Raw genomic sequence first — 18,869 nt, 5'->3', positions numbered from 1 at the left:
ATAATTTGTCTTAATAATATGGAGCCCTTCATGATCATGGAAAGCTTTTTCCTTTCTTTTAGATCTTTTTAAATTTATCTCAACATTTTATATTTTTCCATGTATAGGTTGTTTAATATATTGCAAAGTGCTATTTTTATAATGCAACTATAAAATATTTTTATTAATTTCCCTTTTGGATTAGAATGCATATGATTTTTGCTATACATACTGTATCCTGAAATCAGTAAATGGATTCATTAGTTCTCAAAGTTTCTTCATAGATTTTGTAGGAGTGTTTTTTACATAAAGGATCATGTAGTCTGAGATTAAAAAGAGTTTTAGTTTTTCCTTTCCAACCTGGACGACTTTTATTGCAATTTCTTATCTGACTGTATTGTCTGATATCTCCAGTGCAATTTTGATATGTTTATTTTTGTTTCATTTCTGTCATTTTTACTTTATGTATTTTAGGACTCTGTTGGTAGGCCCCAGGAATTACTCCACAGTGCTACACAGGCACATGGTTTCTACACTAAAAGTAATTAAACTTATATATTTGTGGAATACAATCAAGTATACCCACATATGAAAAATTGGAGTCTCAGAAAGAGAGAAGTGAAAGATAAAAAACAATAATGACCGCAAACTTCTCAAATTTGTTGCAAAACATTAATCAAAAGAACCTAGAATCTTAACATCTCTCAAACACAGTAAACACAGACATCCATGTCTAAATACATTATACTCAAACCTCAGAAAGCCAAAATCCACAAATAATATATTGAAATCAATATATTTTCTTAACAAGAGAAAAATGACTCATTATGTGAAAGAGAAGAACAATATAATTAACCTGACTTTAAATCAGAAGTCATTGTTTCTGACTTTAAATCAGAAACAATGGAGATCAGAAGATAATGGAAAAGCACTGAAAGGAAAAACATCCCACCAAAAATTCTACATCCAGCAAAAACTATTCTTTATAAATGAAGATGAAATAAAGACATTCCCCAATAAGCAAAGGCCAAGGAATTTGTGGTTAGCAGACATATGTTACAAGAAATATTAAAGGAAGTCATCAGGCTGAGAGAAAATGACATTGTTAGTAACAAAAATCCATAGTAAGAAATTAAAAGCACCTGAAAGGATAAACATATGTGTGAATATATAAAAAAAAATACACACATACAAACACACATAGAATATATATTTTGCATATGTTTTTATAGCATTTGATATACATATATAGGTTGAAACTTTAATCATGAAGTGTTCTTGTTTTTCTCTAATAATATTTTTTTGCTTTATAATTTATTTCTCTGATATGAATATAACCACTCAAGCTTTTATGGTTACTACTTACGTTACGTATGCTTTTCCATGCTTTACTTTCAATATATTTGTGTCTTTAAAGTGATTTTCCCATAGTCAGAAAATAGTTGGGTTTTGCTTTTTCTCTTTTACGACATAAACTCAAAATGAATTAAAGACATAAATATAAGACCTGAAATTGTACAAATACTATTAGAATACACAGAAGAAAAGTTTCTTAATAGTGGTCTTGGCAAATAATTTTTAAATATTACTGCAAAAGCACAGGCAACAAAAGCCAAAACAGACAAGTGGGATCACATCAAACTAAAAAGCTTCTGCACAGGAAAGGAAATAATCAACAGAATAAAAAGACAAGCTACAAAATGGGAGAAAATATTTGCAAACCACACATCTGAAAAGGATTAATATCCAAAATATGTAAGAAATTCAAACAACTCATTAGCAAGGAAACAACCCAATTAGCATATGGACAGATCACCTGAATAGACATTTCTCAAGAGAAAGCATACAAATGAAGAAATGTTCGTCATTGCTAATCATCAGGGAAGTATAAATTAAAACCACAATGAGATATCACTTCTCTACTGTTAGATTGGCTAATACTACAAAGACAAAAGATAACAAGCATTGAAAAGGATGTGGAGAAAAGGGAATCGTGTACATTGTTGATAGGAATGTGTGATGGCTATTACTGAGTGTCAACTTGGTTGAACTAAAGGATGCAAAGTACTGTTCCTGGATGTGTCTGTGCAGGTGTTGCCAAAGGAGATTAACATTTGAATCAGTGGACTGGGAAAGGCAGACCCACCCTCAATCTGGGTAGGAACAATCAAATCAGCTGTCAGCAAGGCTAGAATAAAAGTAGGCAGAAAAATGTGGAAGGACTAGACTGGCTAAGTCTTCTGGCCTTCACTTTTCTCCCGTGCTGGATGCTTCCTACTCTCAAACATCACACTCCAAGTTCTTCAGCTTTTGGACTCTTGGACTTAAACCAGTGATTTGCCAGGGGATCTTGAGCCTTCAGCCACAGACTGAAGGCTGCACTCTCAGCTTCCCTGCTTTTGATATTCTGGGACTCTGACTGGCTTCCTGGCTCCTCAGCTTGCAGACAACCTATTGTGGGACTTTACCTTATGTTCGTGTGAGTAAATACTCCTTAACAAACTCCTCTTCATATATTCATCTATCTTATTAGTTCTGTCCTTTTAGAGAATCCTGGCTAATACAGAATGTAAACTAGCACAGCCATTTTGAAAAACAGTGTAGAAGTTCCTCAGAAAATTAAAAATAGAACAATCATATGATCTAGCAATTCCAGTTCTAGATATAAATCCAAAGGATATGAAATCTGTATGTTGAAGAAATACATGCACTCTTATATTCCTTGAAGCATTATTCACATAGCCAAAATACAGAATTAATGTAAGTTTCCACCAATGGAAACTTACTAGATAAAGAATACATGATATATATTCTGTATATGTACATGTGTATACATACACATACATACACACACACATAATGGAATACTACTCAGCCCTACGGAAAAAGGAAATCATATCATTTGCAACAACATGTTTGGACCTGGAGACATTATGCTAAGTGAAATAATCCAGACACAGAAAGACAAATAATTCATGGTCTCACTTATACATGGAATCCAAAAAAGTAAAACCCATAGAACCAGAGAATAGAATGGTAATTGCCAAGCACTGGGATGGGGTTTGAGGAAGGGAAGGATGGGAAATAGGGAAATGTTGGTCAAAGGGTACATGTTTTAATCAGACAGAAAGAAGTTCTAGAGACGTATTATGCAGCATGACTACTATAGTTAATAATATATGTACTCCTGAAAATTGCTAAGGATGTAGATTTTAAATATTCCTACCAAAAAAAAAGCCAAAATAAAATGGTAATTATGTGAGGTGATGCATATGTTAGCTTGATTTAATTATTCCACAATGTATACATATATCGAAATGTCATAATATCGCATTGTGTACCATAAATATATACAATTTATATTTGTCAATTTAAAATAAATAAATAATAAAGAAATGAGATAGCTTTCAACTAAGCTTATATAGCAGTATAACAATTTTTGTAGTAACAGAATTATTGTAATTTTGGTTTATACTGAAATGTGCATTAAACAAGTGTTTGCATAAAATTTAAATTCAAATTACTGCTCACAACCCACAGAAAGCCATGAAAACATGTGTGCCTTACACACATATAACAAATAGCTTTGTACTCCTAAGGAAAAAGGAAAATTCCTGCCTTTTGATTAGAATTGTTTGATTTTTATACTTATTTTATGGGGAGCTTTGCTGATCTCTTCATTCTACCATAGCTGGATATTCCTCCCTTGCATATACTTTTGTTTTCTGGGAGCAGTGAGTCTTGCAAACATTTGGGAAATTGTTATTCTGAGCTTGCCTGGCAATAGCCCAGATTCCTTCTTGGACACTGCAGCATCAGAGTCTCTCCTTGGCTCTGTTTCTATCTTCTGTCCCTCAGCTCATAGAAGCTGAAGTTACCTAGACTCCAAGACACCTGATTACAAAGACAGGAAAGGAGTTCTCAGGATATATGCCATGATTTCATACTGGTTTCTACAAGAGGGTTGGAATTAGAGCTGATCCATTATTCAGTTAACATTGACATTGTTGATTAGAGACATATCCCTGTTGAGAATAATACTTCCCAGCAAAACACAGAAGTTCCCTTTGGCTCTGAAATCTGCAGAGCCCTTTCAGGTGTCCCTGTGTCCTTGTGCTGTCACTCCACAGCACTGCACAGGTATTCGCTCACCACGCAAAGTGGCAGTCTCAAAGGGAGGAGTGCCCACCCACATGAGGTTCCACCCTGTTCTGAGAAAGAACCTCTTTTACAGGGGGAGAGAATAGACCTTTCCAGAACCTTTAACATGAGATTTGTGTGTGTGTGTGAAGTCTGATCTGAGCAGCAACTGTGCATCAGACTTCAAAAGGCACTATTTCCCCTATCTCCTTGTGCTGTGCTAGTGAGTACAGAAGTTGAGAAAACTTTCCCTAGTCTATGGCCAGCTCAAATGGCATCATTTTCTATTTCTCAGATTAAATTATATGTATTAAGATCCTTACTCTGCCCTTTCAGGTTTATTGCTCCTCAGACAAGATATCCCTTTTTCAAGTCCCAATCACATTCATTACAATGCCTTTCCACATTCTGGTCCAAGTCCTGGCTCTTTAGCTTTTTGAGACAATAATCCACCCTAAGGCATGTTGTGACATATATCTCCTGCATCACTGAGATCCCTAAGTGGTACAAGCATTCACTCAACTGCTTTAGCTAGAGTCCTCAGAATATCTTCACCTCCTCTGTCCCACTCTTCTTACACACTGGTCCATAACCACATCTTTAACACTTCTATTTATTACAACCTCTCAAATTCTACCACTATTTTCTATTCCAACGAATACTGCCTTAGCTCAGGCAACCACTGTCTTTCACCTGAATTACTTCAGCATCTTCCAAATACCCACCTACCTGATGTCTTATTCTCTGTTCTAACTCAGTTCATTCTCTGTAACTGAGAATACGTCAGTAGCTTTCCATTGACTTTAGGGTTCGACCAATCTTTTTCGTATCTAAATGTTAAACCATAAATTCTTTTTGTAAAAAAAAAAAAATCTTCCCAACTACAAATTCTTAAAACCTTCCATAATTTGGCCCTTGCATACCTATCCCGTCTTGTGAAATTCACCTGCTCTTTACTCTCTTCTACACACTTATGCTCTAATAATATTCATAATCCCTCAGCTCTCCCAAAGCTTCGTATATACTTTCTCACTCACTCCTGAGCCTTTACACATGCTGCTGTTCACACTAGCTAGAATAATCTTTCTCTCCATTTATCTGTACTCCTAATCCTCCATGTTTAAATGGCATAATCACTGGGCCTGAGTCTCTGACTGTGGTAAATAATCCACAGTATCTATAGCTTCTACTAATATAGAGTATCACACACTTCATTGTTTAACTTATGATAGTTTTGAAAATTATTGATTAATATAAAATATGCTCCATGAGGCCAAGGACCATGTCCAAGGTTTTAATTTTTGCATCTTAAGTATTACAGGCTCTATAAATATTTATTGAAAAATCCTGGATTTTATCAGTTCTTGCCTCCCTAGCTAAGATATGATCTCAGCTATCTAAACATTTCTCTCTCAAAATTATTGCTGCAATAGTTTGGAGATTTTCACATTGTGGTAGACTGAATAATAGTCTCCCAAAATGTTCAGATCTGAATCCCTGAAAATTGTGACTATGTTCTCTTACTTTGCTGAAAGGATTTTGCAGATGTGATTGTTAAGGATCTTGAAAGGGGGAGGTTTTCCTTGATTAGCTGAGTGAGCCCAATACCATCACATCCTTTCCCAAAAATCTTACTTAAAACCACACCACCTCTGTGAAGCCCTCTCTCTTTTCCCAGACAGATATGGAGGCTTCTTCCTTCATGTGTTTATAACAAATTAAAGAAACTTCAACTTCCATCACTATGTTATGATATTTATGGTCATCTCTGACTCTTCCTAGACTACTAGTATGGGTTTTGAGGGACTGGACTATATATTCTTTTACCTTTGTAAATCCAATATGTAGGACTTGGCACAATATATTGGATACAGAATTATAATGCTGATGGGAGCAGAAACATTTATGTTTTGTTCATGCTTGTATCACAGAATCTAGTACTGTGTCTGGTGCACATAGTAAGAGTGAGGCAGAGGATGCAAGTCAGAAAAAGGGTATGTGACAATGGAAACAGCAATTGGAATGACACATTTTTAAGATGGAAGGGCCCTGAGCCCAGTCGTGCAGATGGCATCTAGAAGCTGGAAGAGGCAAAGAAATTGATTCTCTCATAAAGCCAACAAAAAGAACACCACCTGCCAACACCTTTATATTTAGCCCCATAAGACTCATTTCAGACTTTTATCCTGAACAGGATGGAAGCAAAAAGATAGAATTGATCAATATAAAAGCAGAAGTTAATAAGGTAGAAAATTGTTTAATGATAGCATTAAAAAATAGGCAAATAAGCGAGTTGGTTGGGAAAAATGGAAAACCACTTGCCAGCCAAAAGACAGAGAGAAGAAAGACACTAAAAAGAAGTGACAAAGGGAAGTGACTATCATGATAAATTCTATTTTAAAAAACAATGTTTTGTATAATTCTCTGCAAACAACCTAAAAGCCTAAATGAAGTGGTAAGAAGATATAATTTAACAAAACTGGTCCTAATGTGAATTAAAATCCTAAACAAAACAATGGATACAAAAAAATAAAGAAATTTATAATGGAATTTCCTCACAGAAAAGTGCCAGTTCTTTATAGTTTCTTACAGGGATTTTACCACATCTTTTAAAAATCAGAGACTTTGAGAATACCTAAAACATTGCAAAGTATAGAATTGTAGGGGAACTTTCTAAATTATTTTCATGACACAAGCTTAACATTTACACCAAAACTTAACAAAACTGCACCTTTAACAATCTATAGACCAACATCACTGACTAATATTGACAAAAAAAGTATTCAATAATAGAGAATCAAACAACAACACTAAAAAATAATCTACAAATTGGAGCTTTCTCCAGAACTGTAAGGGTAGTTCAATATTAGTAAACTTACTCATCAAATCCATGATGTTAGTCAGTGGGGTTGGCCTGAGTCCTGGGAAAAGAGTCAGTAGAAAGCGCTGCCTCAGGAAGGCATTGAAAGAGAACACATAATTATTGGAATCATTAAGATATACCCTATCTGGAAATTTACCCTCCTCTTTAGCCATTCATGTCTCTTCTCAACGGTACTCTCCAGCTCTACTGAAACTCTGGGCAAACTCCAAAAATGTCATTCTCTTAGACATTGCATAAGCTGGTCCCCGCAACTAGTCCACCAGGAAATTATTTATTTTCCTACAAATCTTACTTAAACCCACACTACCTCTGTGAAGTCCTTTCTTCCCAGGGAGTTATGGAGGTTTCTTCCCCTATGCGCTTACAACAATTAAAAGTCTGTTACTATATATCACTATATTATGGCTTTTTTGATCATGTCTGACTCCTTCTACGTGAAAGATGGGACCGTATATCTTCCTACCTTTGTAACTGCAGTAGTAAGACTAGGAATGATATATCAGAGACAGAATTATAAGTCCCAAGAGAGAAGAGATCTTATTGTTGTCCATGCTTGTATCCCAGAGTCTAGTACTATAGTGCACATAGATGTATATTTGTTCAATAATATGAAAGACTCAAATATGTCTTTATGGAATTGACCCTGCACTTATGCCTCACCATCTCCTACTTACCCCCAAATTATTTATTAACTATCTCATGTCTTAGGTCTCATCCCCCTTCCCTAGTTAAGAGTGGGCCCTATTGCTAAGCAGGTTGAAATAGGAGGCTGATAAAGAAAATCTCTGCAGAAAATGCTGAAGAGGAACACAGGAATAAAAATACCTTTACTCTGATGATGCCATATATAAGGGCAGATGCAGTTGGTTTAAACTTCTAAATTGGCTCATTTCTATGAATGCCACTCCTCACAAGTTCAAGGACTTCCAGTGAGGGGCTTCACAACAATCTCTGGGCTCAGCGGGGAGCTATTCCCTCGTAAATCTCCTCACTGCCACTACATGGGCCATCAGGGTGGGCCTTTGCCTCCACTAAGCCACAGGAATACACAACACCCTGCTCCTGAGAGGAAGGGAAAGAAAAAGGATCACAGGAAGTAACCCCCTTGAGGAAACTGCAATTTGGAATTTATTCTATTTCTAACAAGGCTCGAGTAGCCTATTTATATTCCCCCTCTCAGACCCTAACCTCAGGTGAACTTACTCACAGATTCACACACATAAACATATGCACCAGCACCATCCCAGCAAGGAGGCAGCTGCAACAACAAAAAAAATGCATGTGGGAAAATATTATACAACACATTTAACTATATAATCACTCCAAGAATCACATTCCCTAAAATTATTCCCTCCCTTGGAAGCAGACTAGTGGCCAATAAGAAGAGAAATTGCTAAAACAAAAATATGTTCTGTTGGATGAAATATTTACTTAAAACAGAAATGTTCTTATGAAGACATAATTCTTCAGAATTACATTATAAGCTAAAAATAAAATCCTAAACCCAGCAACTGACTGAAAGGACCATCTCTGGGCCAAGGACATCCCAGAGTAAACTTGAACATTGAGTTCTTGGTCAGGACAGGATGGAGGGGTCAGGTACGCTTTGTTATACCCCTCCCTTGGAGCTGTGATGAGGCTTTCTTTCCTAAACTCTAAACACAAACCAGCCCTTTCAAAAGGCTCCACCACTGATGTCAACTGAACGTCTGATGCTGTCCCTCCTTGTTGCCTGTTAAGAAGCCACCAACCACACAATGTTTCTTGCCTGTCTACGGAGGATGGTTAGTGAGGCTTTTGGTGTCCTTTGCTTCACCTTTTGATGTCAGAGGGCCAAAAACTCCACCCTCAAATCATGCTAACATGGCCATTTTTTTTGTACAGGGGTCCCATGAAGGGGTAGGAAACTCACTTGTGGATGCACCTGTTTTTCCCTTTATTAATGTTCATGACTCCTCGTATAGCTTATTGAGCATCTATTTTTAGCCATTCCACTCAGCATATATTTCTTTTTCCTTTGCCCCTCCCTAGAAGTGTCTGTTTCTGGCTTCTGGCCAGGGGCTGTGCTTCCCAGCCTGGCAGAATGGCCACACTGCAGGCTGCAGCCCTTTATGAGAAACAAGGCTCTCCCTTCCAAATTTGAACCTCCTCATTCTTCAGTTGGCAATATCATTATTCTTCTCAGAAGATATCAGTGAGGTTTCAAGAGTGGTTCAGCATGATAATGAACTGTCTGGAATCATTTAAGACATACTAAATGCTGAAATAAGTCAGTTTAGAAATAAGAAGTAGGACAGCCAGAGGATAGAACCTAGAAAAGGACAAAGAAAGGACTTTCCGGAAGCTGCTCACGGAGAAGAGATCCACCAGGAATACTGAGATGAAAGAATTGAAGTAAGAAATGAAGGCAAAAGAATAAAAGATAAAAGAATTTAAGTAAGTCACTTGTTATAAGAACACTCAAGGTTTTCAGAAAAAAATAAACAGAGCTAGTCAATGATGCCTGGTAGTGAAAGATATTTGGAATTTCAGGCCATTGAGGGTAGCATGCTAAGTGTGGTTTAATTTTGGGAATTAGAGTAAAATGAAAATAATTTCTGAAGGAGGCTTCAGCCAAACTTTAAAAAGGAAAAAAATGCAAAGTATAGAATATTTGAAAAATGTATTATTAATAGTTGAAAGTACATATTTTAGAACTGGACTGATCTGGTCACAGTCTAGTTTTGCCGTAGTTTCCTAGCCTACAAAATGGAAACAGTCACACATGACTCCCAGAGGTTTCATTTAGTTGAGAAAATGTATGTAAATTGCTTGACACAATCTCTAGCACAGGAATAAGACTCCATAATAACTAATGGTGGTAGCAGTAAGAGTGCTACTACTAGCTGACCGTTCTGAAAGCTGAGCCTGAGTGAGTGATTAGCATGCATGGTGCAGCGGTAACTTCTTAACACATTAATTCATTTAATCTTCACAGCAACCCCGTAAGGTCCATACTTTTATTAGCACAACTTGCAGAAAGTAAAACTGAAGCATGCACAGTTAACCTACTTGCCTAAAATAAGCTTAAGTTGAAGAACCAATATTTAAACCCAGGTAGTGTCTCTCCAGAGCCTTCTGTGTTAGCCACTAACCTTGTGGTAGTGTTATCAAGTAAATGGGCTTGCTGTCTGATATGCTCAGAAGCCAATAACCATGCACCAGTTTTTGAGTAAAGAAAGGTTTTACTGCAAAACTGGTCAGCAAGGAGACATGAGTGGGCTCAAATCTGTCTTCCAGATTTGGGGGTCTTGGACAAGTTTTAAGGGACTGAGAGAAAGGATTTAGTAATACTAAGTTGGTAGGGTCTGGTTGGAAGGCTTCAGATTTGGCCATTTAAGGTAAAGTAGGTTGAGGTAGATTTGAGCTCAGATCTTCCTGGCCAATGAACCCGTTGCTCCTGAAAGAGTTTTGCCATCCAGCTTCCAGGGATCTTCCTGTCTTTTTGGTTCTGAAGGGAGGAATCATTGGTTCCAGGTGTTGTTAGAGCTTTTGGCTCTGTTGTACCTACAAGCTAACTCAACATTTTGTTATCAGCATAATAGAGCCATTTTGGGCTGATCCTGCAGTTACAAATCTTCCCCTTTTTGTTTGGTTTAGTTTTCAGTCTTGAGGGAATTGTCTACCACTCTAGCTACTTTTTGTTGAGAAGGGATATAGGTCTGGGTTTGAGGAATGAAATTGATTCGTATTTAATTGTAAATATTCACAGGTCTTGGGTTGTGGTCAAACAGGTGGATCAGCGAACTTTTGATATTTAATAATTATTTCATGAGCAGGGGAATTGACTTAAAAATAGAAGATAGACAGCAGGTACAGATCTTGAGAGAAGGAAGAGAAATCTCAACATATACAGAAATGTAATTTTTAGTTTAAGTGGACCCTTAAACATAGATCTTATTCCTGATGAAAACAGGTTGTTTATATATTATATCCAGTTTTGTTAGAGAACACTAGAAATGTTCAAGTGGTTTTTGGCATAATATTATTTGGGTGGGTCTCAGCTTTTTTAGAAGTTTTAATGTAAACACAGCATGACGTATTAGTCAAAGCACAAACACCTCTTTGTTTAGCCAGTATATAACCTAGAGTAATTTTATTATCTAGTATTACTTTAGCCAAAGCACCTAACTCTCTCTGTTGAGCCACCATGGCCAATGTGGTCTCCTTGGCAAGCTTTTTCAGGGAGATAGAAAGGTTTTTAATCATATGTTTATGAGAAGCAACTCCCTGCCATGACAACAGAGTTTGTCTAAAGAAATATCCTATACCATCTGGTGGGCCACCTGGTAAATATTTATCTGGGAGGATGTTTAGCATAGATCTTTTGGCCATTGTGAACAGTTTTATGGTGTTAGTCTAATGCCTAGCATCATTAACGTTATAGGCAGCGAAAGGAGTGACTAAGTACCCTAGTAAACAGATGTCTCTTGGGCATCAGCTGTCAAGACATTCATAGTCCCAGGGCTGGCCATTTGTTTCATAGACAAAGACGTATCCTGAGGAGGTACATAAAATACCAACCACGTTAACATTTAAGTTCTCAGTTTGGGGAATTTTACTTTGGACTTGGTCACACTAGAAGCTAGAGTATAGTGGAGTCTAGAAAGAGTTATCTAACTTACAAATTGGTAGGGAAGAGGGCAATCCTTGAAGTTATACTAGGTTCTTTTTATTTAAATCTTGATGTAATCATGTAGATCTACAGTTTGAGGACACGCCAGTGTATCTCTCCTGAACCAGAGGATAGAAAACAGGAAGTGGAACATAGGTGTGTCAAGTAAACAGATGATTTCTGTTTCTGCATTAGCCAACGTCTGGCTTCTGTGAGCACAGAACCCTTTATCCTCACAGTTTTTTAGCTGTTGACGTAGGTGTCGTTGCAGGGGATGCTAATGGAAAATAGGGAACTAACAATCCTCTACCAGCAAATCTGACCCCATAGGTTATACCTGTGGGTTTTTGATCATAGGTCACCAGAAAATTAGGCACTTTAGAGAAGATGGTCACAGAGGTAAGCAGTGGATCAGCACGATCAAGTGGAGAAAGGTTTTGGATGACATCTCTAACATTTAGACAGATTTTGTGAGGTAGGTAGGGATTGGGACATTTTTATTAAGAAACTGTCTTTTTGGTGGGGCATGGTGACTCATGCCTGTAATCCCAGCACTTTGGGAGGCCAAGGTGGGTGGATCACTTGAGGTCAGGAGTTTGAGACCAGCCTGGCCAACATGGTGAAATCTCATCTCTACTGAAAATACAAAAATTAGCCAGACGTGCTTGCTTGAACTCAGGAGGCAGATGTTGCAGTAAGCTGAGCTCATGCTACTGCACTCCAACCTGCATGACAGAGTGAGACTCTATCTCAAAAAAAAAGAAAAAAGAAATATTTTTATGTTGAGGTTGGGGCAAGCAAAAGGATATAATAGAGAAAAACTGTGGGCATTTTTAACAGAGGAAATGGTTTTGTTTCCCTGGGAGCAGCTATTTGGCTGACAGAAAGAAAAGAATCAGAATAAAATAAACTCTACCCAAAGAAGGGCTCTAAGGTCCTAAATAATATTTTTGAGGCTAAATCAAGGAGGTAGAGATGATTAATTCAATAGCATAGAATCATGTATATGACAACAAGGTAGAAATTTAGTTGCATTAATATAGGCTTGGTCCAATATCTTGGGCAAGCTTTCGCCTTTAGCTGTCTCCTATTTCTGTCCTCCCAGTTCCATCAGGTGGAGGCTGGTGTTAGAGACAGAAATGGATTTTCATTTATCTGGAGATCCAGGAGCCTTTTTGGTCTTATTGGGTTTTTTGAAAAGTAACTTAAGATCAGTTACGAGTTTCCAAGAGTGCTCCTGGGTGGAAAAGCTGGTTGTGGGCCTCCACAGCCATCTGGTATCTGGTCAGTCTGGTCCTTTGGTTTTACTTATCTGTGAATGGTATGACCTGTTTTAGAATTTTACAGGGGCCAAGAGGAATCTTCTGAAAATGGGAATAACTTTTACCCATGAATGATGAATTTAGGGCCTCAAACCTTTTATCTTTATTCCTGAACGGATCACTAAAGGAACTTCATAGGGCCTATTCTATTTGGACTGTAGTTGGTCTTCAGGGTGGTGATTTTTCTAGATCTTAAGTTGCACTCAGTTTCCTAGACTTAGACAATGTAAAGGAACATCTATAGGAAACATTAATATAGCTAGAAGAGTAATTATGTATAGCAGATGAAGTTGTACCCAGAGACTGTATGTTTTATAGCATCTAATGCATTTACATTATGATCATTTTCAAGATTAAAATAATATTTAGTCTTAAGAAAGGATGTGTCATATAGAATTTTGTAGGGGCTAACCCAGTGCTTGCTTTTAGGGGCCAATCTTACTCTAAGCAGGGCAAATGTCAAGACCTTATCCTGTGTTAAATTGGTTTTTGACACATTTTGGCAAGTGTATTTTTTAAGATATTGTTTATCTCTTCAGTCTTTCTCATAGACTGGAGAGTCTAAGAGATGCATAATTTCCACTGCATCCTAAGTGCTCCATACACTTCTTATGTAAGTCTGTCATCTCTGTTGTCACTTTGAATTGAAGTTGGCAATCCAAAGTAAGGAATTATGTCTTTTAATAAAGCTTGAGTTACCTCAGATGCATTTTTTTGTTTGACATGGAAGGACCTTGACCCATCTAGTGAAGGCGTCTACAAGTACCAAAAGGCATCTATCATTTCCTCCAGCTCTTGGCATAACTGCAAAGTCTGTTTGATAATCTTGTCTTGTTTCTGTTCCTCAGGTTTAGATCCCTTCACCTTCTGGAGGTGAACTGTCTTTGGATTCTTTGTAGCACAAATCAGACAATTTTGGACAACCTTTCAGATAGTCTTTTGTATGTGTAGCCTGACAATAAACTTTGGTAACTAATGATAGGTTGTGTTTCTTCTATAATGAGTTCTTTGATGTAACTGGAAAATAATCCTTTATCGAATGCTCAGGGACAAGCACTATTCCTTGTTCACTGTAAATCTAGGCTTCTTTGGTTGTTTTATACTGTTCCTTATCCAAGTCTTGAGTATGAAATCTTTACTGATTTGCTCTTTCTAGATTTACTTTTGAGTACTGGGTTAAATAAGGCCAGATTCATAGTTGGAATAAGCACCAGAGCCTTTGTTTTAGGCTCTTTTGTCCTGGCTGTATGTTTTTCTGCCTGATCAGCTAGATTATTGCATTTAGTTATCTAGCTATCAGTTTTTTGGTGTCCTGGGCAGTGCACTATGGCCACTTTTTTGGCAGCAAAATGGAGTCTAAGAAGTCTAATATATCTCTTGTATGTTTAATTTTTTTATGAGATTAGTGAGTCTCTGTCTTTTTATATGGCTCCATTTGCATGCACTACCAAAAAGACATGTTTGGAGTCTGTATAAATGGTTACCTTTTTCTTTGTCCTGAGATGTGAAGCTCATGTGAGGGCATGCGTTCTGCTTTTTCGGCAGAGATACCTGGTAGGAAAGCCTCAGCCTTTAAGATTTTCTGGTAAGTCACTACTGTATATCTGGCTTTTCAGAGATCCTGATCCATGGATCTGTTCACATTGGTGAACATTCCCAGGTCTGGGTATTTCAAAAACTGATTTGTCAAGTCAGTCCTGTTCTTATAGAGCCTCTTCATGGATTTCAGGCAGTGGTCCTTCTTCTACTTGTAATAAGGCAACTTGGAGGGTGTAAGCTTGTCTAAGAGACACCCTAATATTTACTCGTTGTGGTGAAAAATTACTTGTGCATTTAATTTTGTTAGCAAGTCTTATCCCAGAAAAGGTATTGGACATTCAGGTATACATAGGAAGCTTTGTTTAAATAGGTTTTTCCTCTATGGCATTTGAGTGGCTGAAGGAAAGGCTTTCAAAGGTGTTTCCCCAGATATACCAGTAATAGCAGTGGACTTTGGGAAGAAGAAGCTTTGCCTTGTGTTTGGGATAGAGTATGTAGCTCCAGGGTCAACTAGAAAATCTATGCATCTCTTTTTCCACAGCAATTGTCAACTGCAGTTCTTTGTGGGAAATGTTGACAGAGCTAATAGAGTGTATAGAAGTCTCTGGGTCTCATCATTACTGGTTGCTATTAGTAAGCTGTGGCATGTGGTGGGTTGACTTGTGGGGAATTTTACCTTAAAAGTCCATAGACAAGTATGTTACTAAAGTTTTCCATTGTGTAGAAATTTATCTGAAACGACTGGAACAAGTTCCTGTACTAAGAAGGTATTCTGGGTCTGTGGTGTGGTGACTATAGGTATTCCTCTTCAGAGAATCACCAATGGGCTAGATATGCCCTCTTTCATGTCTCAGAGGGTCCTTAACACCAGATGGTATTGGATTGCTTGAGATGTTGGCATTACCAAGGCCCCTTATGTGCTCCTTCTGGATGAGCTGTTGAAGTTCTCTCTAACCCAGGAATGGGGTATGTTTTTTTCTGGTGGGACTGCCTATAAAATTACTTTATGTCATAGGCCAATAGCCTCAACACCTCTGCCAGGCTCTTAGGAACACCCTAAAATGGCAGGAGGAAGCAATGTATTTCATCTTTGGAATCCAAGGACTTTCATTTAAACAAACTTCTAATGAGGTTCTTGTCACAACCACCAAAAAGTTTAACCTCTGTTAGGACAAATGATTATGCAAGCCAAAAACTCACACACATAGACAAAGGAAAACCAAAACCAAGCCAAACTGAGAACTCTAACAGTTACTGAATCTTAATATTGCACTTATTCTTTAGGACCCTACCCCAAAGCCAGGACTGTAATAATCTAACCAGGATCTCCCTAGTGTGGGATTCAAACCCATGATGCTAGACAAAAATAGGCCTCTAATCTATAGTCCTAGACCAAAGACAATTTAAGGTGTAACCACATATTAACAACATATTAGTCCAAAAGACATCTTATCCAGAAGCAATTTCTTTCCTCAAAAGAGAAAGTAGCACTCAAGGAGCCTGAAATGTCATGACAGAGAATAAGAACCCCACAGCTAAGCCTCTGGATAAACTTATCTAGGCAGCACCACTCAGGGTCAGTGAAGAAGCTTTCATCCCCACTGAGGGGCTACAGTGCCTTGGCAGGCATTGGCCTCACATTGGGCACTAAGATTTGCTATCAAGCAAATGGGTTTGCACACAGAAGCCAATAACTATGGCACCAGCTTTAGAGAAAAGAAAAGGCTTTATTGAAAAACCAGTCAGCAAAAAGAAAGGAGTTGGCTCAAATCTATCACCTTGATTTGGGGTGTAGGGGAGGTTTTAAGGGATCAGAGAGAAAGGGAAAGGATTTAGAAATGTTGACTTGGTAGGGTCTGATTAGAGGGCTCCAAATATAACTATCTATGGTAAGGTATGTTGAGATACATTTTAACCCGGGATCTTCTGGGCCAGTGGACCCCTCACTACTGAAGGAGGTCTGGCTTTCAGGTTTCAGTCATGTCTTGGTCTTGTTTCTAAGGGGAGGAGTCTTTGGTTCTAGGTATTGTTAAAAGTCAAAGATTTTACTATTGCACGTGTCTGGGCTATACGATTTGCAGTTATGTAGCTGTTGGCAGTGTGGGAGAAGAGTGTTGTTTCTCTGGCCAGGAAATAAATGAAATGTGCTGGTATCAGAGACTAAATTCATCACAGCATCCTGCTTCTGGTGCAGCCATGAGCAACAGGCTTCTCTGCTGTGTGATCATTTGTCTCCTGAGAGCAGGTGAGTCCTGGGCACAGGTGAGGAGTCCCTGTCACTGAATTCACAGGATCTAACTATAAAATGTTTCTTCATGAAAGTCACATTAGTCTCCTTTTCCAGGCTCTGTCTTTATTTGATCACCCATTTTTCCCCCAAACAGACTTCAAGAATGCTACAGTTACACAATTCCCAAGACACAGAATTATTGGGACAGGAAAGGAATTCATTCTACAGTGTTCCCAGAATATGAATCATGTTGCAATGTTCTGGTATCGACAAGACCCAGGATTTGGACTGAAGCTGGTCTATTATTCACCTGGCCCTGGCAGCATTGAAAAAGGAGATGTCTCTGAGGGGTATCATGTTTTTTGAAATAATATGACATACTTTCCTCTGACCCTGAAGTCTGCCAGCACCAACCAGACATCTGTGTATCTCTGCGCCAGCAGTTCAGCCACAGCACTGCATACCCACATCCTCTCTGCACAAAAAAGGTGCAGAATAAAGAGGAAAAGCCTGCCCTCAAAATTCCTCACCCCAAATAAGAGAAGTTTCCTCACAAGTATTGGACAAAAAGAGCCAAACTCTGTAAAATATTTGAAGAGATTTATTCTGAGCCAAACATGAGTGAGTATGGCCAGAGGCAGAAGCTCAAGAGGGCCTAAGAACATGTGTCCAAGGTGGTCAGGCTACAGCTTCGTTTTACACCTTTTTAGAGACATCAGACGTCAATCAATACTTGTAAGCTGTACATTGTTTCAGTTTGGAAAGATGGGACAACTCAAAGAGGGGGCTTCCAGTCATAGGTGGATCCAAAGACTTTTCAGACTGGCAGTTGGTTGAAAGAGTTATTATCTAAAGACTTGGAATCAATATAAAGGAGTGTCTGAGTTGTGGGGACCAAGGTTCTCATTATGCAGATGAAGCCTCCAGGGAGCAGGCTTCAGAGAGAATAGATTGTGTTTCTTATCAGACTTTAAAAGGTTCTAGACTCATAAGTTAATTCTCTTCTGGATCAGGGAAAAGACCTGGAAAGGAAAGAGAATTATCTATAGAATGTAGATTTTCCCCATAATAGACAGCTTTGCAGGGCCATTTAAAAATATGTCAAAAAAATATACTTTGGGGTAAAATATTTTGATTTTTTTTTTCAGAGCCTGCCATCAGTCATGTTGATATTTTATTGCTACAAAATGCCTGTTTTGTCACTCTTAAGGTCTCCATTTTAATATTATTGGCTGTCACAGAGCGACAATGAGATTCGCCCTTAGCTCCTTGCAGTCTCTTTCTGATCCCCTTGGTCTTCAAATACACATCAGATCTGTCTCATGTTTGAAATCCCTCTGATCTCCACTTCTGCTTCAAGACAGAGAAAAACTCTGCTTTTAAAGGGCTTTGGTGATTAGGTTAGGCCAACCTGAATAGTATTTATTTTATCAAAGAATGTAACATAATCACTTGAATGACATCTTATTATATTTTTAGGCTCCATTCATGCTCAAGTGAAGGAGATTATACATGGGCATGAGTCATTAGAGGTCATTCTTGGAATTCTGCCTACCATACCAATGGAGATCAAATGCCAGGAAAGTCAGGAATAGAAATTCAGAAAGCATACAATCAAATATACTAAATTAGAATTCAAAACTACTCAAGAGATGGTTCAGAGTTTTGGCCATGCAGTGGATCAAATTTCCTTACTACTGCTTAATCAAGGACACAGTACAAAAGTAGAATGAATTGGTCTTTATCAAAACAGAGCAAAGACCAGATCTAAAAAGGAAAGGCAGGAAGGTGGAATAGATCTGGCTTTTACTGGAAGGACACTGGAGATTCAAGTTGAACGGAATTTTCTTAGTCCCTGAGTTAACAAAAGAGAAGAAAGATGAGACCAGAACCTTTGTCAATGAAAGAGCAGTGCAGTGGAAAGGCAGAATGGAGTGAGGGTGGAGAGCACGTTTCTGAAGAGAATAAACTTAGTTGTCAGATGAAAAGAGATAAATAATTAGCTTTGTCCTTACAAATTTTGAGGTAACTTATGGAAATACTTTTTCTTATCAGCTGATTAATTTGGGGGGGAGGTAACACAATCCTTTGAAATTCCAGTGAGTAGAAAACTAGGCTCAA

Source organism: Aotus nancymaae, unplaced genomic scaffold, assembly GCF_030222135.1.
Source record: "Aotus nancymaae isolate 86718 unplaced genomic scaffold, 86718_ANA_hifiasm-v0.15.2.pri h1tg000002l, whole genome shotgun sequence".
NCBI classification, from domain to species: Eukaryota; Metazoa; Chordata; class Mammalia; order Primates; family Aotidae; genus Aotus; species Aotus nancymaae.
The sequence above is the reverse complement of the archived record's forward strand: the minus strand, read 5'-3'. Positions refer to the sequence as shown.